Source organism: Manis pentadactyla, chromosome 11 (assembly GCF_030020395.1).
Source record: "Manis pentadactyla isolate mManPen7 chromosome 11, mManPen7.hap1, whole genome shotgun sequence".
In the NCBI taxonomy this organism is placed as follows: Eukaryota; Metazoa; Chordata; class Mammalia; order Pholidota; family Manidae; genus Manis; species Manis pentadactyla.
The window spans coordinates 119,158,053-119,183,823 of NC_080029.1; the positions used below are offsets into that span (position 1 = coordinate 119,158,053).

Here is a 25,771-nt window from a genome sequence, read left to right on the forward strand (position 1 = left end):
CACGTGGAAGAGAACATTTGAGTCTAATTTTGATTTTTCCATTGTAAACGGAATCTCTGGAATGAGTTTCGAGAACTATAAAGATAATGAGGTCATCTTACTGGAATTCTGAAACCAGGCCACCCTTCAAAACACTTCAGGAATTTTTTCCCCTTTTTGCTTTGCTGGATGCCAGGGAGATTTAGCTGGACAGAAGCCGTACTTCACGGCAGGACACACAGTCATCCACTGGAGACTTTTTTCACTCCCTGGGTTGTAAGAATAGCTCTGCAGAATGCAGGGGGCCACCAACGAGCTGGAGGTCAGGAGGCGGCCCTGGGGAACCCGGCTCAGCTCTCAGAGGTGATCTCCTCCGCTGGCCTCCCGTCGGTCCTCTCCTCCGTGCTTAGGGGATTGGACCAGGGATCTCTGAGTTCCTGGGCAGCTTTGAGGATATCTCAAAGAAGCAGCAGGAGAAGGTGGGGAAGAGCTGGCAGCTGCACATGAGGGTTGCTGGCTGTCTTCCTGGCAGTGAGAAATCCTGCCACCCCCTGGTATCTGGAGGGATTCATACATGTCTCCTGAAGTCAGTCTGGGAAATGCCTGCCTGGGTGATACTTAATATTTGAAACTACCTCTTAATGAATAAACATTACTTACAAGTCAGTATCCTGAAATTGTAATTCCATAAAACTTCCAATTAGGTGGAGAATAAACACTTAAGGAAGACCGGGCAGTTTCCTAAACCAGTAATGAGAGTGAATTCAAAATTGCTTTTAAAGAGACACAAAAATGTCTCAAATTTCTCTGGATCCATGGCTCCAGATGGTTAGTCACAGGTTTGTTTGAAGACTGAATCATTGCCTGAATCATGATGTAAACTCATGATTAATTTCAGGATATGAGGAGGATGGAGGGAAACCCAACCTATGGGAGAGAAAAATCGAGAAAACCCCTTAGTGGACAGACATTGTTCATTGCCACCAAAGGGTGTGGAAGGCTGGAAACCTCCATGAGCAGGAAGCATTCAGGGGGTGCTTCATACCAGGCAGGAGGTCCAAGTCCCACCGTCCGTCTCCTTGGCTCTACCAGCAACGACAGGCCTTGAGTTGTGGAGGAGCAAAGCCTATGTTCAGGTTGGGATCCTGAGCAGAGGTGAGGGCAAAGCTTTCCCAGAAGAAGGCTGACCCTCTGGGAGGGGCCCTCTGGGAAGGGCTGTCCTTCAGGCGCTCCATTTGGAAAAGGCATCTGCCATCGAATGGTTTTCATCTGTGTTCTTGAGACTTCACCCTTCCAGCACTGTCAGTTCTCAACGTTTTGATTTCTCCTCCTTCAACTTTTTTCTTTCTATGATATTTTGCCCTGCAATACAGATTTCTATCTGCGTAGTGTTTTGTAAGTTGCCTCCAGATCACTGTTCTGACAACTTTTAATAAAGGTCTGGCATCCTTTAAGCGTGACTTCACTCCTTGTATTTTCTTTTAGCATGGCTAAGTGTTTCAAGAGTGATGCATTTTCCTTCAACTTGTTCAACAAGTTTCCCAGTTCAACAACTTGTTCCGTTCCTCTGTATAATTTAAGCAGAATTTTTGCTGAAATAAGTGTGGATTCCTATTCAGTTTAAAAAATGATACAAATATAATTTCAGTTTTTAACTAAATGAGAACTTTTCTCCCAAACAAGAGAACCATTAAAAAACCTTTTTTTTTTTTAAGTCTAGTCATTGCTACCCACACTGTCATATCTCAAAGGGAAGGGCGCATGTGCAGACCTCGTGTTTTCAGGGCATGCTGCCATGACTCTTGCCAGGGGAACTGCGCCGGGCCAGGAGAAGCCTCCTGAAGCACACGCTGAGGCAGTCCACAGTTCATGGTGGTGCCAGAAAGCTCACCTCACCCCACTAGGCCCCACAGGACTACAGAACCCCCACGGCATCCACCTGGAACCCGGGTGCACCTGGTGCCAGGACAGCCCCTAAGTGAAGGCCCCCCCACATGCCCCATCCCAATCTCTGCTCCCTCACCCTCCCGACTTGCATAGAAACCACTTGCTTTATTTATAATTTTATTGCCCAAGTGTGCATCCTGGACCTTATAGCTTAGTCCTGCCCATTTTTAATTAAGTCCTTTAAGCTCTCATCATCTCTCATTTCTATGACTTACCTGTTGGGGACCCAGGGTCTTTGACTGCAGTGGGTCCCCTAGTGGTGGTTTTGCCGATGGCACATAATACAGTTTAATATGTTCCCATGTTCTCTGTCTTCTGCCAGTTGGCAGCTGGATCAGAGGCCAGATCAGCGTCAGGTTCAGTCCCTTGAGTGGGGTGCTGGTCCGTATGTTGATGTTTCTCTAGTTGATCAAGTTGAGCAAAGAGCTTGGCCAACAAGCTTCTGTCCGTCAGACCTGCCCCAAACCCCCTCCTGTGCCTGCCACCCACCCTGGCCATTCCAGGAGAGGGGCCCGCCTGGACACGGAATGTCCTTGCCCCAGCAGAAGGCAGAGCGTAGCTCTGTGAAGCAGGGACAATCTCACAGCGGGAAGAAGGACGCTAGAGAGGCCCTGCCTCTGCTATCCCTGCTGCCGCCCCGGGGGCCCCCAGCCACAGCAGAGACGGGAGAGAAGGTGTGACCCCCACCCTGTCTGGAGAGTCACAGTCCCCAAGTCTAAGTGCAGCTTTGGCACACGGCACACTCAGGAGCCGGCACCGATCCTACTTCCTCCTCCTTCAGCGGAGAAGAACGGTGTTGGAACCAGGTTCAGATCCCAGCTCTGAGCCTTGGGAGCTCTGTGACCCCGGGCAGGGTACTTTGCCTGTCTGAGCCTCTGCTTCCTCATCTGTACAGTGGAGCTAAAAATGCCTACCTGGAGACGCTGCAAAGATGGTGGGTGATGACGTGTGCAAGTTGGGCAAGTTTCTCAGTTTCTCTGTAAAATATAAATTATGAAGTGCCTACCTGATACTTAAGTATGTTAATACAGACAAAACATTTAGGACATGGGTGGCGCATAGTAAGTCCTCAGTAAATGTTAGCTGGTTTTACTGTTGCTATACAAGGTATCTGGTCTGTTGAAACAGTTCTTTTATGGTAGCTATTATCATTCAAAAGAACAACATGGGGGCCTTCCAGGTAGCAGAAGGTAGTGGCAGCAGTCAGGTGCCCGTCTCCCGGTATTTCCTCCACAGTGTAGAACACCAATAAAGGGGGAAATGAAACCACACAAGAATCACACCCTCGGTGTAACTTGCAGAGAATGCCCAAATATAAATAATGGTCACTAAATGGAGCAAGAACACCCAATCCCAGCACACACTCACCTTCCTCCCAGCCCACCCCACTGCGCCGCCTTGAGGCAAGCGGAGATGCGGAGAGAATCTGTAGGAAAGAGGACGCGAGCTGGCATGGAGGCCTCTGGTTGCTATAAACCCACTCCCAGGCTGCACTACGTCCCCTGGACCAAGTGTCCAGGTGGAGCAGAGCCCCCGCTCCAGGACTCCCAGGTGCATGTGACTCGTAGGGGTGGTGTTCAGACTTCAGTGCTCAGGGAGGAAACCTGGAGAGGAAGGGAGAAGTGCCCCTTGGTCATCTGTGGTAAATTGGAAGCAAAAGGGGAGGTTGGGGTAGCCACTGTTAAGGGCCCACAGCTCCCAGTCATCATGTGGAAAGGGGAGGCATGAGGAGAGATGTGTGTGGAGAATGACAGAGGGAATATTAATTGGACAGCTTCAGAAGACACAAATGGGAAAACTGGGTGGAGGGCTGTCCCAGAGTGTGAGATGGGAATGTGGAGGACAGAGACCTGCACAAGATGTGTGAGAAGTGCATGACGTCAGAGAGCCAGGAACCAGCCAGTGGGTGGATCGTACTGGGACAAGAGCTTCGCTAGTAAACTCAGTGTTCATTGCAGGACAATGAGGGGAAACACCTCATGCGGATACATAGATACCAACACACCCGTTTGCTGAGTAGACCCCTGCCAGAGGATGCCAGGGCCACCAGGCAGGGGCAGGAGGAGCTCTGCTATAAAGAAAGTTTTAGGACTGGTGAGAAGAGAGAGGAGGAGAAAGTGGTGATTGCAGACACATAACATAGGAATGATGTAGAATTCAGGTTACTGCTCCGTGTAAATGAGAGGAAGATAGAGCAACCTAGATAACACTGACTAACACTGGGGATTTTGCAAATTGTTTGCAAAACCTGCGTTTGAGTTAGGTATTTGAGGGAAGAATATTTTGGGTTTTTGTGAACCGTCTCATCTTTCCCATTACAAAATGAAATATATTTTGTGACACGAGATGTGGGATCTCCTCTTTGAAATTTTAAAAAAGCTAGATAACAAGTATTTTCTCTAGAATATGTGTGGAAAGGGCACATGGTGGGAGTGAGCACATCTCCTACCAGATATCAAAATTTGATAAGCCTACAGCAGTTAAAACAATGTGAGACAGACATAGATACCAGAGTGCAATGAAATGAAGTAATCTAGAAATAGACTGTGAATATAGAACATAGTCTATAATAAAAGGTGCATTTTAAATAATTGACAAAAAGATTAGAAATTCAATAATCAGCATTAAGATAATTAGTTATCATTATGGGGGAGGAGTAAAATTAGATTCCTGTGCCACAGTATATACTGGTATAAAAACTATAAATATACCAGAAGTAAATATAGGAAAGTAAAATTTATAAAAATACTGAAGGGGAATATTTTTAACTTTGGTGAGGACTTTCTAACAAGACTTTAAATCCTTTTGTCCTCTGTAAGAATTAGTAAGATTTAACATTTTGATTTAATGAAAATTAGAGTCTTCTTTATGTCTAAAGACTCTATTAAAGACAAGTGATAGAAAGATCATATTTTTGAACATATAACAAAGGGTTAATAACTAATGTCCTGAATATTTGAACAAGTTCCTATAAATCACTAAGAAAAGATAAAACAACCCAGTGTACAACAGGAAATACTATAAGCACGTAATTCCCAAGGGGAAAAATGCTAGTGATCTAAGAATATATGAAAGATATTTAACCCCATTAGTAATCAGGAAAATATAAACTTTTACAGTATAGTTTTTGCCTGGCAAATTGCAGAATGTTGGTGAATATATGGTGTGGAAGAGGAGACAAAAATAGTTGACAGCTCTCATGAAGTGATGTTAAATGCATAATATACCACAAACCCTTGACTTAGCAAATCCACTCCTGTTTATCCTAACATACCCCTTTAAGAGCACAAAGACCTATTCGAGAATGTTATTGTAACCAGTTTTATAAGCTTTAAAGAATTAAATGCAATCTAATTAAAGGCCCAACAATAGGGAAGTGATTAAATGTTATATTTCCATCCTATGAAACACTCTTCTGCCATTAAAAATCACAGAGTTGCTCTAGCTTTAATGACGTGAAATGAAGATTCTTGAAGGAATGCTGAGCTGAAAAAAGGAAATTATCATAGGGTCCCATTTTTTTATTAAATATGTATCATATGAAATTACATCTAATTTTAAATACGTCTGTGTCTGCACTTGCACAGAAAGGTCTGGAAGGATGCACACCAAATTGTTAAAAGTGGTTATCCTTGTCGGGTGCAGTGAGATTGGGCCTAACAGAAGTGAGAGCTTGCACTTCTTACTTGCAAGGCACTTAATTTTCTCTTTTAATGAATTACTTCTGTGATTTTTTTAAAAATTTCCATTTGTTCAGATGAAAAACATATGGAAAATAAAACTGCCAGAGGTAACATTCCTGTACAGCCCATAAATCAAACCTGAGAAGCATCCTCGGACCAGATGCACCCTGCAAGCCCTCCTCCCCATCTGAGGTATTCTGAACCAACAGTTTTCAATAACTTGACTTCTGCAAAGTGCTCGGTGACTTTCCTCCCGGGGTCAGGCTTTCCCATGTGATTGCTCTACCTGCTGTTCTGGATTCTTCGTTGAGGGTGTCCCCACCTGCAGGGCCTCCCAGCACCACTGTAACCACAGCCCAGAGGGTTGAAACAGAACCAGGGAAAAGACAGGCGGAGGTCTGCAGGTGGTCGTCATATTTCAACTCTTAGTTAATTGATTCATTTCATCATGTCAAATTCATTATTTTAATTAAATTTAATCTTTTAGGAGAAATTTTCCATTTAAAGGGGCCTTGGAGATCTTTTAGTTCAATCTTAACATTTTACATAAACAGAATCGGAGGTTCAGGGAAGGAGTGTTAATGAATTGCATTAGGTTTAGGGCGCTGGAATTTGGGGCTTAGCCTTGTAAGTTTCTTGATTGTTGTGAAGCCCACTCCTACCCCTCTGTTAGCAGTTGAGAATGTTATTGGCACCTGCTGCCCACCCACCTCCAGAAGGGCAACCATACTCGCTTCTCTTCATGACAGCAAAAGTCAGCCAGACCTCGTCATTCCTTCAGACTTCAAAGTTCTGACCCTGGGGCCTTTGCACAGGCCGTTCTCTCTTTCAGGAACGCACCCCCCTGCTTTTCCAAGGCAGACTCCCTCCCAGGCTCAGGCATCTCCTCTGAGAGGCCTTCCTTGCCTACTGTATGAAAGTTAGATCCCCTATCACTATCCCTTTTCCTTCAAAAAAGGCAGACTCCATGTCTCTCTTGTGTCCTAAGTGCCCAGCACAGCACAGGGTACATAATAGGTGCTCCAAAAGAGTTTGAAAAGGGAATGAATGAGCAAATCAGGCACCCACTTTTGAACACTTCTGGCCCCTGCTTCTTATGTGATTGCCTCCTCATGTACTCCATGAAATGTTTTTGAAAGTGAAAAATAATACAGCTTTATTATTTTAATTTCTGTGGATTATAAGGGAGATGGGGCGTATGTCCTTAGCTGTGTCATTTTCTCAGCTGTCCATGGGCATCTTAATGTTTTACATTGTCATTCCTGGGCAGTGCCCTGAGCCAGCAAGGGGGGATCCTGTGAGTGGTTGTAGCCTGAAGCATGTGGAAAGATGGGACAGATTTCACCTAGGTCTTAAGTAGTACCAGGGAACAGAGCCCCAGGAGCTGGAGTTCAGGAAGGAAATCAGGAACGAAAAAAAAAAACACTGGACACCCTCTCTTCAGAGATACAAAGTTGGTGTTGTCCACAGGACAGGATGGAGGGGAAAGAGACGGTGGCCACAGCTCCTTTTGGAGAGGAGGAGGGGGCTGGGGAGGACCCAGGGCATAGCTGGAGGAGGGCAGGGCTCAGAGGATGCAGTAGCGGAGCGGAGGCATGAAAGATTCAGCGAGGAGCAGGCTCCATCCTAGCAGAAAGGGTCAACATGCCAGGAGCCTGGCGCCCCAGATAAGCAGCAGCTGGACCCAGCAACTAGGACATGCCTCCTGACCTGTGCAGGTGCAAGGCAGCCAGAGTGAACATCACGCAGGAAGTTTGACAATGAGGAGGAGGAGAGGGATTAAGGGGTGCCGGTGCTGAGGCAAGCTGTGGTTTTACTTTTCTTTTTGAAGGCTAGGATAAACTTAAACATGTTTCTGTGAAGATGGAGAGGGGCTGGCAGAGAGAAGGGGAGGGAGATAAGAGAAGGAATGTTTGATGGAGGGTGATCCTGAAGGAGGCAGGAGAGACGAAGGTCAAAGACATGGCCTATTGACATTTGGAATTAAAGTCTGGTTGCTGAGGCGGGAGGGCTGGGCTGGAGAGTTACCCGGGGGGGGGGGGGGGGTGAGCCCCGAAGCCCTGCAGATCGAGTCAGCGTGGAGGAAGAAGAAACCCAAAGTTCAAGGTCACATAGACTCCAAGGGGGACAGCTGGAAAACTTGGCTGTGATGTGCAGAGGCCCGTGCAGGTCAGTCAGTGGTACCCAGCCCCAAAGACGGGGCTGAAGGATGGCGGTCAACAAGGAGATGTTTGCTTTTGAACATCAGGTTAGAAGGATAAAGCTAAAGTCCATTAAGCCACATATCAAATGCATGATTTCTCTGCCTGCACTAGACTTCAACTTCCAAATATTTTAATTAAACCAGTATGTGAATATTGAAGATATCAAAAGAACAAGGACATTATTAATTTGAGAATCAAGGCAGCTACCCACTTTATCCTTTTAAGTCATTTCCTCATTTAGCCCCAGTCTCAGTAACAAACATTCCTCTAGCTCCGTGGCAATGTTCCTGGATCCAAAGCCACAGTTTTGTTTTTTACCGGCTCAGAGACTTAGTTCTTATCTCTTGGGCCCTTTTGAAATAGGCAGTTATCAGATCAACCTTTAGCTCACTGGCCTTGGGTTGAATAGGTAATTTCTCTCCTAACTAATAGGCTTGTAAGAATTTAAGCCAAAATTCCAGGCTGGCTTTAAGCAATAAATACTGTAATTAACTTCTAACCAGGAAAGCTAACATTTTGCTTGGAGAAAGCATCATTTTTTCAAACAAATGCTTTTCAAATAAAAACAATGTCATTCCTTCCTTTTCCAGTGTGATACTTTCCAGTGCTTGGGAATAACCAGTGTGTCCTGGAAGAGTACGTTCTGGGAGACTTTTGAAATCCAGTTTTCTCCAGTTTTCAGGTTCTGCATAGAAGCTGCACTACCTTCTAGGGGCACATCGTTTCCAGCAGAGTTGACTGAGTCCCCTTCCATCTGAACTGTGCAGGGGGTTATGCAGAAGCCCTTCTGAGCCTGGTTAGATTCGACTTCTATCCTGCAGACAGGACAGTAAAGGAGCCCATGGCCATAGCCGGTTGGGACGGATATCTGTGCTGGCACGTTACCAGTGGCAGACCATGGGGGAGAAGGGGCAGTGGGGGTGCTCCCACTGAGCAGGGGGCAGTACTCTATCATGGTAATAATGAGAAGTGTCAACGTTTAGACTGTATTGCCACTTATAAATCCTCTGCAGACGCTGCACCTCCTCACTGCCTGCCCCTGGGACAGACCAAGCCCGCTGTCCAGCCAACGGATGTCACACTGTCTTTAGTTCAACCAGTGAAAAAGGTGAAAGACCCACAGTAGGTCAGCAGTGGGAATCTGCCATGGGGAAGTCCTCAAAATATTTCAAACGTGGAGCCAGAAAACCGGAGTCTACAGGCAGAGCTGAGCTACAAACTACAAGGATATATAGTTAAGATGTCAGTGGCTGCAAGAGAGACTTTTTTCAAGTCCCAAGGCACAGGCAAGGCTGGGCAGAGAGTAAGTCATCCCCTGTGTGTGCAGAAGGGGTCCGTCAGGAGGGGCATTGTGAATTTTTGCCAAATTTTTGCCATCTGCTCTCTGAGGTGGGTTTTTTGTTTGCTTGTTTTTTGGTTCAGCCATGCACGTGACAGCCTTTCACCCTCCAAGGAAGTTTTTTAAATCACCACATACGTTCTGTCAGCACTCAGAGTGAGGGGCATGTAATGTTGCCTGAAACCTGGCCTTATTTTCTCAACACCGTGGCAGAGCCCGCTGTCCTGTGGTTACAGGGCCGCACACACTGTGCAGAGAGCATGGGTGGCCCTGGAGCACTGCCACGGAAAGCAGCGGCAGTAACTGGAGGTTTATATTCCAAGAAGGCCTGGCCTACTGTGGACTGTGCAGTTACGTGGGAGGTCCCGTGGCCTGGTGTAAAGACGGCTAAATATGTAAGTGGGAGCCTTGCATTTCGTCCCCAGCTCTGCTACTTGCTAACCTCTGGTTTGGCACACCTCTCTTTGAAAATGAGCTTCCTCACCTGAGTAATAGGATGGGGATGAGTGACAGCTGAGGGGGAGGAGTAGTTGAAGTGTGTGGATTTACTTTGTGAACTGTAAAAACCTAAGAGAAGTGAGAGTGAATTGTCTATAAATTGTCTCCAGGCTCTGCTGTTTGGTTTCCTGGTCATCGTAGGGCCGTAATCATTGGGCCCCAATGTAAGACGGACAGACGTTGCTCAGCAGCGACACCTATGGGAAAAAGGCTCTTGCTCAAACCAGCCATGTGCCGGGCTGTGTGAAAAACTGCAGGAATCTGCTCTCCTGTGGATTGATCAGATTCATCCTATTGCATTCCAGGGGGGCATCACATTTAAGAGAAATATGGGCCAGCCCGATAAGGTTGCAGGAGACATCTAAGGAGTTTCAAGATTTTAATTGGAAGGTGAAAACTCCTGGAGGAAAATGAAAGCTCTCTTCAGATTCTGTGAATGTTTTTATATCGAAGACAGATTTGACTTGTTACATGCGTCTTCCAGAAGAGGGTGGACACTTCAAGGTACAGATCTCAGCTCATCGAAAGCAGTGGTTCCCAAATTTTGCTGTAAATTGGAATCACATAGGGAAGTTTTAAACTTCCCATTGCCCCGGCTGCACCCCCAAACAATTAAATCAGAGTTTCTGGAGGTTTCAGGCATCAGTACTTTTTAAGACCCTCCAGGTGCTTGCAGTGGGCAGCCAAGTTTGCAAAGCAGTGATCTACAGAAGGACTGACAGCATCAGAACTAAGCAGAGAAGGAGTGGGCTGCTGGAGACGTGGGGACTCCCGGCCACTGCAGCTGCTCAGACGCTGGCTGGCTGTCACTTGGTGGTGGTGAACTCAAGCCTTCCACGGATGCTTAGGCTAAAGCAGACAAACCTCAAGCTCCCTCCCATCCTGACATGCGGAGTAAATGCTCTGAGGTAGAGGTTTTCAAATGTCTTTAATCGTTCCAAGAAACCATTTATTCAAATAAAATTAAATATTTAAAATAAACGAAGGATGAGGGAAGTGGATTTCCTGCCCTGCCCCGTCCATTCTACCCTCTTCTCCATGATGACCCCCGAGGACACTTCATGGAAATTTGGGGATTTAATGAAAATCTCTAAGACTCCAAGGAACACAGTGTTAAAAACCACCAACTTAAGGGAAGAGAAATAGGATTTTCACAGAAATGAGTTTCCTATTCAGCCGTCTGCAGTTGGAATCTTGACTGTTTTGATGAATATAAGTAGCAAATCCCAAATGAAGAAGAGTCAGCATAAAAGACTGCGGCCTCAACTGTTTGTTAGTTGGGAACACAGACAGCACCGGCCAGTCTGAGGTCGGCCCAGCGCCTTAGGAACTGGACCTATGTGTAGTTCTGCGTATTATCTTGGTGCCGCACGTGGACTCTAAGAGCCACCTCCTCTGGCTCACCATGGTATTTCCAAAGAGAAGAACACTTCAATGTTATTTGCTGTAATTTCCCAGGCTTTGCATTCATTGAGTGTCCAACCTGGATTGAGTTCTTTCCTGATGTCCTGCAGTGTGCAAAGCAGGTCTTGAACCCAAGTTCTCATTTCCAATATCTTTTTACAATTTGACGGCACCTTCTGTGCCATGCAGACTCTAGTTTCTGCACCAAAGCCATAACTTACATGAGGAACAAAAGCAACCTAGTAACAGGACAGAAAAGTAGTAGGAAGTAACAGGGCAAATAGGGTGAGTCGTGGTTCTGCTATTAGCAGCTGTATGAATGCAGATAAGTCACTTAATTTATCTATTTCCTTTCCTCTGGAACTCATAATAATGCCTTCTGCCTATTTCGCAGGATTGTGAAGTTTAAAAAAAAGGCCAAGGTCATATCCTTTTAGGTTACATAAACTATGCATTGTTATTAAAACCAAAAATTATAACACTGTGAGGAATTCAAAGTATGTAGATGTAGTACATTTGTCAAATATAGCATAAATAGGTCAAAGGGCCTATATGTTTTTAAAACTTCTACGTTTTACTTGAAGTGGTAAATATTAACTCTTAAGTAAAAACTGTGACAAATGAGGTTTATGTATTATAATCCCTAGACAACACCTGAAAAACAGCACAAGAGATATGACCAAACAGGTAATGGATTGATTGTATGGAATACTAAAAATTATTCAATCCAAAAGAAGGAAGGAAAAGGGAGAACAGAGCAAGAAAATTCAGAAGAGACAAGCAGAACACTAATGAAATGGTAGACCTAAATCCAATCCGTGATTATGTTAAATGTAGATGGTCTAAAACACCAAATAAAGATAGCTATTATATGACTGGATTTTTGACAAATGGCCCAAGACTATCTACAAGAAACCCACTCGAAATGAATAGTATAGATTAAAAGTAAAAGGATAAAAAATATATATGCCATATAAATACCAATCAAAAGAAAGCAAGACTGGCAATATTAATATTACACAATGTAGAATTCAGAACAAGGAAAAATTACCAGGGATAAAGAGGGAAATTACATAATAATAAAGGGGAAATTAGCCAAGAAAACATAACAGTCATACGTATGCATCTAAACAAAAGCCTCAAAACACATAAAGCAAAAACTGGGGCACTGAAAGGAGAAGTAAACAAATCCACAACTATATTTGGAGACTTCAGTATCTCAAGATAACAGAACAAGTAAACAGCTTGACCTGGCTGGCTAACTTGCATAACACCACCAAACAGCAGCAGAAATACACATTCTTTCCAAGCACATATGGAACAGTCATCAAGATAAACTATATTCTGGGCCACAAAACAAACCTCAAAAAATTTAACGTAATTATAATCATACAAAATATGCTTCTTTTTTTTACCATGATAGAATTTAACTAGAAATTGGTCACAGAAAGAGATCTAGAAATTTCCCAACTATTTGAAGTTAAACAACACATGAAAATGAAACACCACAAGTCTCAATGAACTTAGAAACTATTTTGACCTGAATGAAAGTAAAATACAACATGTCAAAATTTGTGGGATGCAGCCAAAGCAGTGCTTAGTGGAAGTGCAGAGCCCTGAATGCTTATGTTGGAAAAGAAAGATCTCAAGTCAATAACTGAAACTCCAACCTTCAGAAACTAGGGAAAAAAGAGCAAATTAAAGTCAATGCAATCAGAAGGGAGGAAAGAATACAGGGAAAAAAATCAGCAAAATTGGAAATAGAAAATAATAGATAAAATCAATGTGCTTATTATATAAACCTATATATTTCTTTGGTGAAAGGTCTGTTCAAATCTGTCTCCCAATTTCTAAATGGATTTTTGTTCTCATACTGTTGAATTTCAAGAGTTCTTTATATATTCTGGGTATAGAATATATAAGTCTTTCACAAGTGGAAGTTTTTAATCTTGATGGAGTCCAGTTTATAAGTGTTTTCTTTTATGGCTCTAGCTTTGGGTATAATACCTAAGGAATCTTTACCTAACCCAAGGTCACAAAAAGTTTATCCTGTATTTCTTCTAAAAGTTGTGGAGTTTTACATTTGACACATAGTTCTATGATGCATTTTGATTTAATTTTTTTATAGAATGGGAGAGTATAGGTTGAGTTTCATTTTTTTTGCATATAGATGTCCAATTGTAAAAGCACCATTGGTTCAAAAGAACGCACTTTCTCCATTGAATTGTCTTTGCAACTTTGTCAAAAATCAATCGGCCATATTTGTGCACATCTACTTCTAGACTCTATCCTGTTCCATTGATCAATGTGCAACATAATACTATGCTGTCCTGATTGTTGTAATGGGCATGGAGTAAATTTCAGGATGGCTTCATACCTAAAATGGGTAAGCTTCAGAGATGTCTATTGCACATAACTTATAATAAAATCTGAAAGCAGAATTTAATAAGATTCAGTATAGCAACAAGAATGCTCAAGTTTTGCCCAGGAATTTTCATTTGTTTTTATCTTCCTCAAGATTATATCTGATTTTTCATGTAGAAATAAGTTTTCAGGCAATAAGAATATGCTTATATGCAAGTGTGTGTATGTGTGTGTGTGTGCATGCATGTACTCACACACACTCGTATTTAGAGGACATAGATTGGGTATCATATCCTTGCTTCTTGCAGTTGTCCATGTCTCAGGTTAGCCTAACCTCTAGAGCAGTGGTTATCAAGTGTGACTGTGCAATAGAATCTCCAGGAGGGCTTATTACAACACCAATTTCCAGGCTTCGCTTCCAGAAATTCTAGTTCAGAAGGTCTGAGGTGGGCCTCAGACTTCTCATCTCTAACAAATTCTTAGATTATGCTGGTGCTGGTGCTTCTGTCCATGGATCACAGTCTGAGAACCATGGCTCCAGACTTGTGCCGCCCTAACTGGACTCTTATCGTTGCCTGATGTGATACCCCAAGTGCAGCAGCGGTGCCCAGATGGGGTTAATTGCATTCTTAACTCCACTTCGCTTTCCTTAACCCCATTTTGAAATGGAATAGCAGAAATATTAAAAAAAAAAAATCTACTATATTCTTGGAGTCTGAGCTGAATGTATACTTCCAGGGAAAAGAACAAAATCATCCCTCCTGAGAGAAGTGTAAAAAAGTGAAGAAGATAAGAAAGCAGTTAGAGATGGCAAATGGCTGGACATTGAGGATTCTTGAAGCTTGGCAATGGGTACATGAGAATATTTTATACCGCTTTGTTTATTCTTAATGTGTTTAACATTTTCCAGTTTTACAAAGTTTTTTTTTTTAAGTAAACTGAGATGACAAAGTAGAGAAGCCTAAGAGAAGATGAATGTGTGTGAGAGAAAAATGTAAATGCTCTTTTCAAATTCTCCACATGGCTAGAGATAAATCCACTCTACCAGGGCTTCTTGGATGACTTTTTAGTAGCCTAGGAGAGTTAACCCTTACCTGAGACTAAGGGGTTATCCCAATGTTGTTTTACTCCAAGTCCCAACTTCTTTGACATTTTGTTTTACCTTCCAAATGTGATTTTTCATTCTGGTGATTACCCATTTGGTTCCATCTAAAAAATAACATTTCCAATTATTGTTTGTGTGTGTGTTTTGCAGTCTAATGACCAGTGCTTTAAATCTTAGCTGTGTACTTGTGGGGTGGTGCCAGGCCAGGGGGGTGCTGGCATCCTGCATAAGCAGCACCATGCCACCTGGTGGCGGAGCCTTTGCTCCCTCAAACCAGGGAACTCACACCTCTTAGGGCTTCTCTTGATGTAGATGCAGGATGGCGCTCTTTTTTACATGGTCTGATCACCTTCACAGAATTCTCTCACATGGGATCCTAGCATACAACTCATTGGTCACCACAGATGTTCCTTAGTGAGAACTTTTGGGATGGAGCCGACCAGAGAACCAGGAGGCAGGAAAAATGGAATTCTAATCCCACCTCTGATGTACTATTTTTGAGACAATTCCGGTTTGCCTTGCCTGTGCCTGGGGGAAGATGCTCTCCTACAAACCTGTTGCTGCCTCTTGTCTGCATAGGTGGACGCTGAGGAAATACTCCTGTACTTCTTCCTAGGGTTGCTATTTTTTCTAATGGGCCCTCGTGGCTTTGGGGTTTGGCCCACAAATACCCACTGAGTTTCTTCTAAATGCCAGCTCTTTGCTGACACTCTGGACCATCAAATGAAATTTGAAGACCCGCCCCTACAGGACTCGGAGATTGGATGAGTAAACTGAGGTAGATGTATGCCACAGAATGCCACGCAGCAGTTAGAAAACAATTACCTAGACAGACATTACAGCAACAAGGGTAAATCTTAAAAACAGAGGGTTGTCGGAAAAACTGTAACATGTATGCAAATACACATATAAACCACGCCAGTGTAGGCACATGTTGGGTTGAGCAGGGGGTGACAGCAGTGGGGATCCAGTGTGAAGGGAAAAAGAAAAATAAGATGGGAGAGCCGCCTCCTTGTACAGCAAAAGTATCATGGGCTGAAGAGTCTAATTAATTGAACATTTTGCTTCTGAGGTTAAAAAACATCTTGGGGAGCTTAGAATCAGCATTTAGAATAGGAAAACAGAACAGCAAGTGGTTAAGCCTCAACAAGAGGGCATTGACACTAACATTAGAGTCAGGGAGTTAGAAGCAGGAGCTAGCAGCCCCTGAAACGGACCCTCAGGAGGAGAGGGGGACGCTAGCAATGTTCCACAACATCTATGGAGTGTCTTTTTGTCAGGTACTAAATGAGACAGGGCTCCTGTCTTAAATTGAAAACAGATTTTTTTTTTTTAATGCAGAGACGCAAATAACCAGCGTTTTCCATATTTGATTGAATGCTGAAAAAGGGCTGTGTGAGGTGGTTGAAGGTAGGGTCAAATCACACAAGACCTTGACTGTGAATGAGGGGAGGGTGGGCTTTATCCTTTAGGCTTGGAAATTTGGCGGCAGAGGAGAGACAAGAGATTAATCTAGAGTCGCATGTAGGGAGATCCATGATTCTCTTCCAGGGTCCAGTGGTGAGGCAAAGAGAACCTGGAGACAGGCGACTGGGCAGGGGAGGAACGGGGGTATCAAAGGAGATGGTGTGCCTGATGGAGATCAGCCGGGGGGAGAAGAAAGCTAGGGAAGGGCCAAAGGTGGTCGCCAAAACGTGAATCTGAGGAATGAGAGAATGATTGTTTTCAGAGGAGGGAAAGGCTCATTTAGGTGAGAAAGATTTGGGATTTATCTCCTCAGGAACTGAGCTATACTGAGACCCACTGGGGTGTTCGGCTGCTGGAACTCCTTCCAAAGGGCAGGCCTGGGCCTTCCTTTTTGGGGCAGCATCCCCCAGAGAGGAGAGCTGGTGCTCTCTGCAAGTGGGAAGGCGTGTGGTCAGCACTCGGCATCCGTGGTGGGAATGGACTTCTGGACTTCTTCCTATTCAGCAGCAATGTTATCTCCAAAAGCAAGACCTCGGCTGTCACTATTCTGATCAAAAACCTCTTGTGACTGTCCAAGGCCCACAGCCCGCTCCTCACAGAGTGCCCCTGGCCTCCCCTGCCAACCTCATCTCCGGGGGCGCTCACCCAACACCCGACTCGGCCCCAGCCCAGCCCCCAGGGTGTCTCTCCTCTCACACTCCCCCAAGGCAGGCCCCTTCCTGCCACGCCCTTGTCCGTGTCCTTTCTGTCCCAGATGCTCTTCCCTGTCCTCTGCCTGGTGACCTGCTCCTCATCCTGAAAATTCCTGCTCAGATGCCACTTCCTTTCCAAGATCCTCGGAAATCTCACCAGCCTGTCTTTGCCCTGTATCAGCGTGCGTCTAGGCTCCCAAAGTCTTGGCCTGTGTCTTACCTTTGCAGCACCCAATACTTCTTTGTCTGATTTATTTTCTTATTTAAACCAAAGATGGGATCTATTCCACACAACATTATTTGGGGCTTAAAAACCTGCAAACTTTCTTTACAGTTAGTAAGTATTCAAAGGAAATTTGGAGTTCAAATAAATCACATGTTAATTTTTTAAAGAATGAGAATTAGCCATACTTAGCTATAGTTTAGCAATGAAATAAGAACAAAGGCTTAGCATTTCCCTTTACTGAAACCCCTCATAACTTGTGCTCATATAGTGCCAAAGAGAAAGCCACCCTTCTTTCTCTGATATTCTAGTTTTCAGTCCAACTGTGTTACATCATGTTAAAGAAAATTACACGCAAGTTCGATTCTTTCCAAACCCAAATTGCCAAAGTGAATCTGAACTGAGAAAATACTGTGCGATATGTGTGTATATTTAATAAAAACCATAAGTTCAACACTTTATCAAACTGGACCTGGATCTACCTAAAAAGAAATACTTGCTTTCTTTTTTTTAACAGAAATTTTTTGCATCACTGCAAGTGTTCACCATTTTGGTTGCAAGAAATGGAGGATATTTTTGAGATTAGAATTCTTAAACAGGCATATCCAGATATAAGCAGAACTTTGAGGGGTTTCCAAGACTCTCTTATCTGAACTCCAAGGTTAAAACAAGATAGATCCAAACAATACAGCTCGTAATTTACTTCTATTCAACAAGAGTTTATTAAGTGCCGACCAAGAGTCAAGTCATGGGCAAGAACGTATATGTCACCGAATCTGCCTTTAAAGCACTGCCCTTCTAACAAAGGCTGCAGGTAATAAATACATAATACAGTGCAGGAAATAAGCTCAATGCTAGAAACCAGTCATAATATGTATGTATGTAGAGATGCTACTCCCACCACCATCAAAGGTATCCTCTAAGCCTTCTTCATATTCAGATCTTAAAACTTCCTCTGAATCCCCTTTGTCCTTTGGCAGATTTGTGGTACCCACAGGACAGGAGGTTTCTTGTGACCTGTGCACAAAGCCTTGCTCTAGCATGTTTATACCTAGCAGTAGAAGTTCAAGCATATTAAAGAATACTGGGGCTCTGTCTTAATTTCTCATTTAATTATGCACATTGTTTTCCCTTAGTCAAATTATGTATTTCTAGCAGTTATCCCTGAAAGTTATAGCTTGAAGCTTTTGGAAAAAAACAGGTGTGGAGCAACAGAGCGGTGATACAAGATACAGGAATCAGGTGCACCAACTTCTGTGTGCTTTGGCAATCCTGTCATCCAACCCGCCTGGCTGCACATTCATATCACCTGGGTGCTATTAAATCACTCAATGCCGAGGCTGTACCCCAACCAATTAAATCCAGATCCCTGGAGAGGGGGGACCCAAAGAGTATTTGAGGGCAGACTCAGCTTGTGTTTTTTTAAAAACTTTTTATTTGGAAACAGTTTGAAATTCATAAAATGTTGCAAAAATTAAAACAGTACCAAGAACCTGTGTATTCCCTTTATCTAGAGTCACCTGTATGTTTTCCTCTGAACCATTTGAGGGTAAGTTGCATATATCATGGCCCTTTTCCCATAGTACCTCAGTTTTAGTGATTATTTCCTAGGAATACAGATACTCTCTTGTGTCACCACAGTACAGCTAACGGCTTTGCCCATTTGCTTTGAGACAATGCTTAAGTATTTAATTTACCATCCATGACCCAGTTTTGTCAGGTGACCTAATAGTGGCCTTTCTATTGCTTTTCTTCCTCCAGTTCAGGATTAGTCTAGGACCAGGTGTTGCATTTCGTTCACATTTCTCTTTCTCTTCGTTCAATCTTCCGTGTTTCCACGGGCTTTGTCTTCCATGATACTGACATTTTCGAAGAACACAGTACCCCGCCCTTTTTAAAAAAATAAAATGTCCTCTTGCTTGATGAAGCCAAAGGTGGTAGGGTATCCTTTTCAAGGTACCCCATCAGGATATACAATGTCCACCTTTTCTCACTGGTGATGTTAATTTCATCATCTGTTAAACTGTTGCCCGACTTCTCCCCAGGATATTTATTCTTTCTTTCTCTCCCTTGCCACTAAGAAGCTGAGGAGTCAGTAAGATCATGGGAATATCTTTCTCCACATCAGAGTCCCCCCACGGGGTAGTGTGCATTGACATATTCCCACTCCAATGTTTACCGGGTTGACTGCAGATGATCTTCCAGCCCCAGGACTCCCACCGCATGTACCAGTCAGCCCTCGAAATCTCTCCTAAGAAGAGATCTCCCTTCTCCCCCATGTGTTTATCTACTTATTATTAGTATGAACTCATGAAATTCCCTTTTTCTCAATAATTTATAATCCATTGCCAAACTTTTTTGGGTGCCACAAGTGTCCCAGATGTGGCCAGCAGGAGCCCCTTCAAGGTGACTCCTCTGTCCTTGTCTGTGTGAACACCTCCTTCCTTCCAGGCCTATCCTGCCCCATCCCTGGGACTAATCCTCCCTAAGGAAATGGTGCCTTTTAGTGATATTAGAGACCAAGATTAAGGTGCTAGGTATGCTTACTGCTAATGGGGAGTGTTTGCCTCTCAGCCCTCTTAGCAGACAGAGCTGGGGAATATATGCATGTCCATATACATATGTATACACATACTTTAAAAAATGTACACCCACATACATATACATATATACATGTGCATATAAACATGCACATACATAATTTCAAGATCACGAGTTCACACTACCTCACATTCAAATCCATCCCCACAGAGTTCTATCTAACCTTCCCCCCTTCCATATTTGCACGTCTCCTTTTCCACAGGGTGATCTCTGGCTCCCAACATCAGCTTCTAGGTACAAGCACTTTGGAGGAATGTTCGGCAGTGCCTCCTACAACTAAATCTGTATTACCTGTAACCCAGCAATTCTACTTCTGAGTATATTCCCAACAGAAAAGAGGACTTATCACCACTAAAAACATAAGAATGGCAGCCATATATATGGCAGCCTTACACATAAAAGCCAAAAACTGGAAACAACCCAAAAGTCAATCACTAGTAGAAAAAGTAAATAAATTGTGATATATTCATATACTGGAATACTAAATCACTATGCAAAAGAATGAACTCCTGATAAATGCAACAGTGTGGATGAATCTCCTGGGCATAAGTTAAGTAAAAGATGTCTAGCACAAAGAGTATTATGCCATTACTCCTGTAAGATAAATTCTAGCCGAAATAAGCAGGCGACGAGAGGCAACAAAGGGCCAGGCAGTGTATCTGAGCGCAATTCCCGGGTGATGTTCCCCAGTCTGGGTGTTACAGGCCGGGGAAGTCACGCCTGGTCAGGGAGCTGGGGGCTTATAAGAGGTTAGGAGGGGGAGCAGTGGGCAAGCTATCCTAGGGGGCGTGGAGAGGTATGATTGGCTAAAGGTGACATAATAGACAACTAGAAACTTTTTTTCTTTCCAAGAGGGAGGAGGCTGACATCGGGTCTTAGTTGGCACATCGGAAGGATGGAATTCAGGAAGAGCTGTCCCCCTTCCATATAAGGCAAGGACCTTGGGGTCTGGTCTGTTCTCCTTTTATGGTATCTCTCTGTTCTGTTTGCATGTCCTTGTTTTTCCTTCCTCCAGCCTAACAATTCCGTTTATATGAACTTTAAAAAATGGCAAAATTGTGGTGATAGATGGCAGAATAGTGGTAACCCTTGAAGCCTGTCAGGGTGGGTTAATGACATTGAGGGGCAGGAAGGGGCCATCCGGGGATCTTGAATGGTCTATCTTTATCTAGGTAGTGGCAACACAGGTGTGATACCTATATAAAAAAATCATCTAACTGTGAACTTATAATTTAAATACTTTTCTATATATGTTACATCCTGATTTTTTTTTAATTTAATACAGCTACAAATTGGGCTGCTAATGCAGTTAACTCAACTGAAATGACTTAATCAGACAAATTTTCACATGCTCAGGAAATGACAACTACATCAGAACTTAATCAACTGCCTGGCAGCTGCTGCTGTTCTGTTGTAAGACACATCCAGTGTCGGTGACGGGAAAATGGGAACAATTGTACATCCTGGGATTTAACAATACACTATGTGGGCTTACTTTTGTTTTGAGATAATTATTTTGTTGAGTTGAATTGGACTCTCTTTTATATCCCTCAAAGGGTTAGTCACAAACCAAACCCTTAATGGCTTATGCTTGTGTATAAAGTCACAAGATTTTGGCGTCCTCTCAGATTGATTGCTGAAACTTGAAATCCCTGGGAAAGCTGGCCCTGGGATCCTAAATGCCTGCAGACAGAGAGGGCAGGTGTTGCCGCCAGAGCATCAGGGGTGGCGGGAAGGCCGTACCCCTGTTCTGACTGGCTCTTCCGCTCCCCTCCTTTCAGTGCCTGCCCTGTTGTCCAGGCACACCCAGAATATGAGAAGTGAAACCATTCCTCCCTTGATTGAGAAGACTTTGTGCCATGAACTCCCTTGGCAGTCTGTGGATACCTTCTAGGGATACTGTATTTAAATCAATAAAATAAGATACAGAAGAATACAAAGGAAATCAACTATATTGAAATATGAATTACCAAAATACTTTTAGGAAACAAATTTGCAATATAATAACCTGTGATTCTTTAACATTAAAATAGGGGATCTCATGGAGGGTCTAATAATCAATACAATTTCAAAATAGTGATAAGCTTTTAAATCATATTTTAAGGTGTCTGTAATGTCACATAAATGCATATATGATTTCTATTGGTGGCAAAGAAATACTGCTAATACTATTACAGTTTGTTGCCTGCACTTATAATTGAAGGAATGCTAAAATAAAGATGTGATTGACAGGCCCCTCTAATGTGATAGTATGAAGTGAATAGTTCTGTTCCATTTTTGGGATACCCAGATTAGCTAACATTCTGAGACTCACTTGGGTTTGTACTGACATGTGGGCTTCTGTGGAAGCTCAGACTAGACCCCAAACAGTAGGGCTGCAGACCTGCCCTGGCAACGTGGGGGCAGCCAGTGCTGTCCGACCCCTTGGCCCTTGAGTTTGTTGTGCAAACTTCCCAAATAGCTTGGAAGAACTGCCGAATCATTAAGAAGCTTGGAATTCTGTTAGTGAAAGGAACTTAACATTCATTTTCCAAAGGAAGAAATCAGACGTCTAGATCACAATGACCTGTTTGCTGTTAGGAAACCGCCTTCTTTACTTGGCTGTGGGAGCCAATGGTTTGGTCGTCAACAACCGGCATTAAGATTGTGGGATACAGTGCACGAGAAGCAGAGCCTGAATATAAGCGATTCCTATATGGATCTTAGAGGAGGGCCTTGGTGCAGACAGTTTAAGCCAAATATATATGCCCAACGTTGACGACTGAAAGTGGAATGAAACCCAAATGTCAAACCAGAGTGGAAATTTCTTCATAGTGACTTAAGTGCGAGGTTGCCTTCCAAACAGGCTTTGCCAAAGCTTGACTTTGAGTGAACACACCCAGTACAAGAGCGACTACTACCTGCACGTTTTTGCAGGGCAGTTCTGAGTACCATGAATAGCCCTGGAACCGCTTACAGGCACATAAACTGTAGATGGAGCTGCTTTCAATATGCAAGGCTGGGAAGGGGCTAGTTTGGGAGCTTTTTTGGAAGCTAACCCCGTAGGACCATGTTTGCTGAAAATCTGATATGGCCTTTTTTTATGCTTTGCTAGTATATGGTTAAAGATTTCTCTAAATCTTTAGAGGGGATGCATGGGTAACAGTAGTAGATGGCAAAAGACGCAGGGTCCCAGTGTTTATCTCCAAGGAAGCCCTTACAGTTTTCTTTTACAGCATTTCAAATGGTTCTTTAATGGACAGTTTGGTTTCCAGATAATAACCTCTTCTACAACATTGCCATTAAAAGCAATACAATCTTAGCTAGAACTTACCTCAGTTCTGAGCTTTTGATGCTCTGAAATGAGATTTTAAGAAGAAGCTGCAAAAAAAGGGGGAAAATATATATATATATTTATCTCCCTCAGGAGAATTTCTACTTGCACTATGTCCTTCATATTAGTTTAAATTTTTTTAAGCCCATGTCCTTTATATTAATTTAATGTTTTTTATTTCTTAAGAAAGTAATATATGCATATGGTAAAAAATTTTAAATGGTAGTAAAAAGATATAAAGTGGGAAATAAATGTCTCCCTCCTCATCTCCCATCCCAAACTAAACCCCAGTTCCTAACCCCAAATATGAACAATTTTGTGACTATCTTTATGCATGTGCATATGTACATGTTTTATGTATATGCTTTTATTTAGAGGTATATGCAAATGAGATCATACCAAACACACTGTCCTACATTAGACACACATTAATAAGACACACTACTCTGCCTTCATTTAAAAATATGTTACGGAGTTCTTCCCATACACACACACAGACCTAGACCATTGTTTTTAGAGCCACATGGTATTCCATGGATATCCAGTACAAAAATTTACTTAAGTAATTCTCCACTGATGGATATTTAAGTTGTTTTTAGTTTTCTTCTATTTAAAAAAAAAATCTGCCAAGAATATCCTTGTTACAAACACTTTTGTTTATTTATAGAATTATATCCCTCAAATCGTTTCCTAGAAGTACAATTCTTGGGTCAAGTGTTTGGGCACTTAGAGCTTCAACAATGTAACCAAACAGCCCTCCAATATGATGGAATCAGTTTACCTCCCAGCAACACTGTTATGGGTGCATGCTTATTCACACACCTGCCAATTCTGACAGTATTAAATATTTTTAAAATCTTTGCCAACCTGGTGGTTCAAGATTATCCCATTGTGCCTTTGATTTGTATTTCTTAAATTGTTAAGCAAGGTAGAGCATTTTTAATTTGCTCATGGAATATTTCTACTTGGTGTTCTATTAATTGCCTATTTGCCATTCTTTGTCTATCTTTCTCTTGAGCTGTTGCCTTTTTCTACTATGTATTTTTGCACTTAGCACATATGAAATATGTCTTTGCCCTTTTGGAGCTTACCATGTACTGGGAGGCAAACATTAATCAAATTATGCTCTGAATTAGGTGTATATATGGACTGAAGTAAGTGCCTTGAAGGAAGGGCGCTTGCATCTCTTAGAGCATGTGAGAGAAGAGTCAGGCCCTGACGGGGGGTGGGAGAAGACTGCTCTGAAGAGTGTTCTTCTAAAGAACAAATAGGATTTGGGGTCAGGGGCTGCATTTCCGGAAGAGGGAACAGCATGGTGCAGGGCACATGATGTATTAGAGGAGCTAAAAGAAAGCCAGGGAGCAGAGCACAGGGAGGACCGCCCCGGACAGGGCTGGGCTCCATCGCCTGGGGCCTCAACCTCATTCGTGGTTGGGGGCTTTACTGCTAGAGAAACAGAAAATCATTAAAGGATTTAGAGCCGTAATTGGTGATCAAATCTGCATTCTGACAAGGTAACTGGCTGAAAAGAAGTAACCCAGGAAGGCCAATTAGAAGGATTTTGAGTTAGTCCGGGTGAGAGCTGGTGGTAGCTTGGCCCTGCATCATGGCAGTGGGCATGAAGAGGTAGATGGGTCCAAGAAATATTGGGCAGTGCAAATAAAACTTGATGATGGACCAGATATAGAGGATAAGGCCGGGAGGAGGTGTCCGGGGTGATTCCTAGGCTTCTCATGAGCTCATTTACGGAAATAAGAAGCCCTGAAAGAGGTCAGGGATGAGTTCAGTCTCAGCACATCTGAGTGAAGCTGTCAAGTATGTAATTAGATATAAAAGTCTGCAACCGGAGGAAAAGTTTGTATTGGAAACAAATAATTTAAATAAGTAATTAAAGCCTTGGGCATAGATGAAATTGCTCATGACAGGAGTACAGCACTCAAACCAGGTCTATTCTTAGTCCACAAGGGATGCTGATATTTAATGGCTGAGTAGAGAAAGGTAACAGAAAAGCAAACACAGATGAGCAGCCTGAGAATGATGCAAACTGAGTGTGGTGGCCCCGAAACCAGGAAGGGAATGTTCCAAATAGGATGGCGTGGTCAGCAGGGCTGAACGCTGTTGAGACATCTCAGAGGGAGAGAGCCAGGAAATGTCCACTGGATCTAGCGACATGGAGGTCTTGGTGACATTAACTGGAATTGTTCCAGTGGAGTAACAGGGGCAGGAGTCAGACTGGAGATGGTCAAGAAATGGATGAGAAACGAGGAGGCGGAGTTAGTGTGGGGACCATTCTCAAGAAGGGTAGTTTTTGAGAGAAAACAGCCCCAGATCTGTTCTTCCTCAGTCTCTATTCTTGACCCTCCTTTGACACTCAATAAGGCAAATTGATTTCATTACTTGGTAGTCAGTGATTTTATAATTCAATATTTGGTCTCCCAGTAGCCACAAAAACCAGCATCCGGGGTACAGTCTGCAGGGAGGCCACCTCCAGACTGGAAGCGCTTCCACCCCTTCGAGCAGCTTCTGACTTTGCAAGCCTGGGAAGGTCTGTTGCAAAAACGCTGTTGAAAATGGGCTTAGAAAACAGAGTCCTTATATTTTAGAGACATATTTTAGGAAAATATAAGGATAAATGGGGTCTGGGATTTGCAAAGTGAAACAAGATTAGCCATGAGTTAGGAATTGTTGAATCTGGGCAGTAGGTACATGGAGGGTTATTGTACTGTTCTCAGTACTTTTGTTTCTGTACTAATTTTCCCATAATACATTATAAAAAATTAAATTTGGTAACTCTGTAAAATGAGAAGATACAAAGAGCCAGTGACCATCACAGGCCCACTGCGTACATGGCATTTAAACCAGGGTCTCCTTTAATCCCAATCTGCAATTGGCATGAGCGTTCTTTTTCTTCTTTTTTGTTTTTATTGAAGTGGCATCGATACACTCTTATGA

General features: G+C 43.1%; 1 protein-coding gene across 2 annotated transcripts in view; it reads left to right on the forward strand.

The window, feature by feature from the left end:
- THSD4 (thrombospondin type 1 domain containing 4) overlaps positions 1-25,771 on the forward strand; it is a 538,324-nt gene that overhangs the window by 463,811 nt on the left and 48,742 nt on the right. The window lies entirely within an intron of this gene.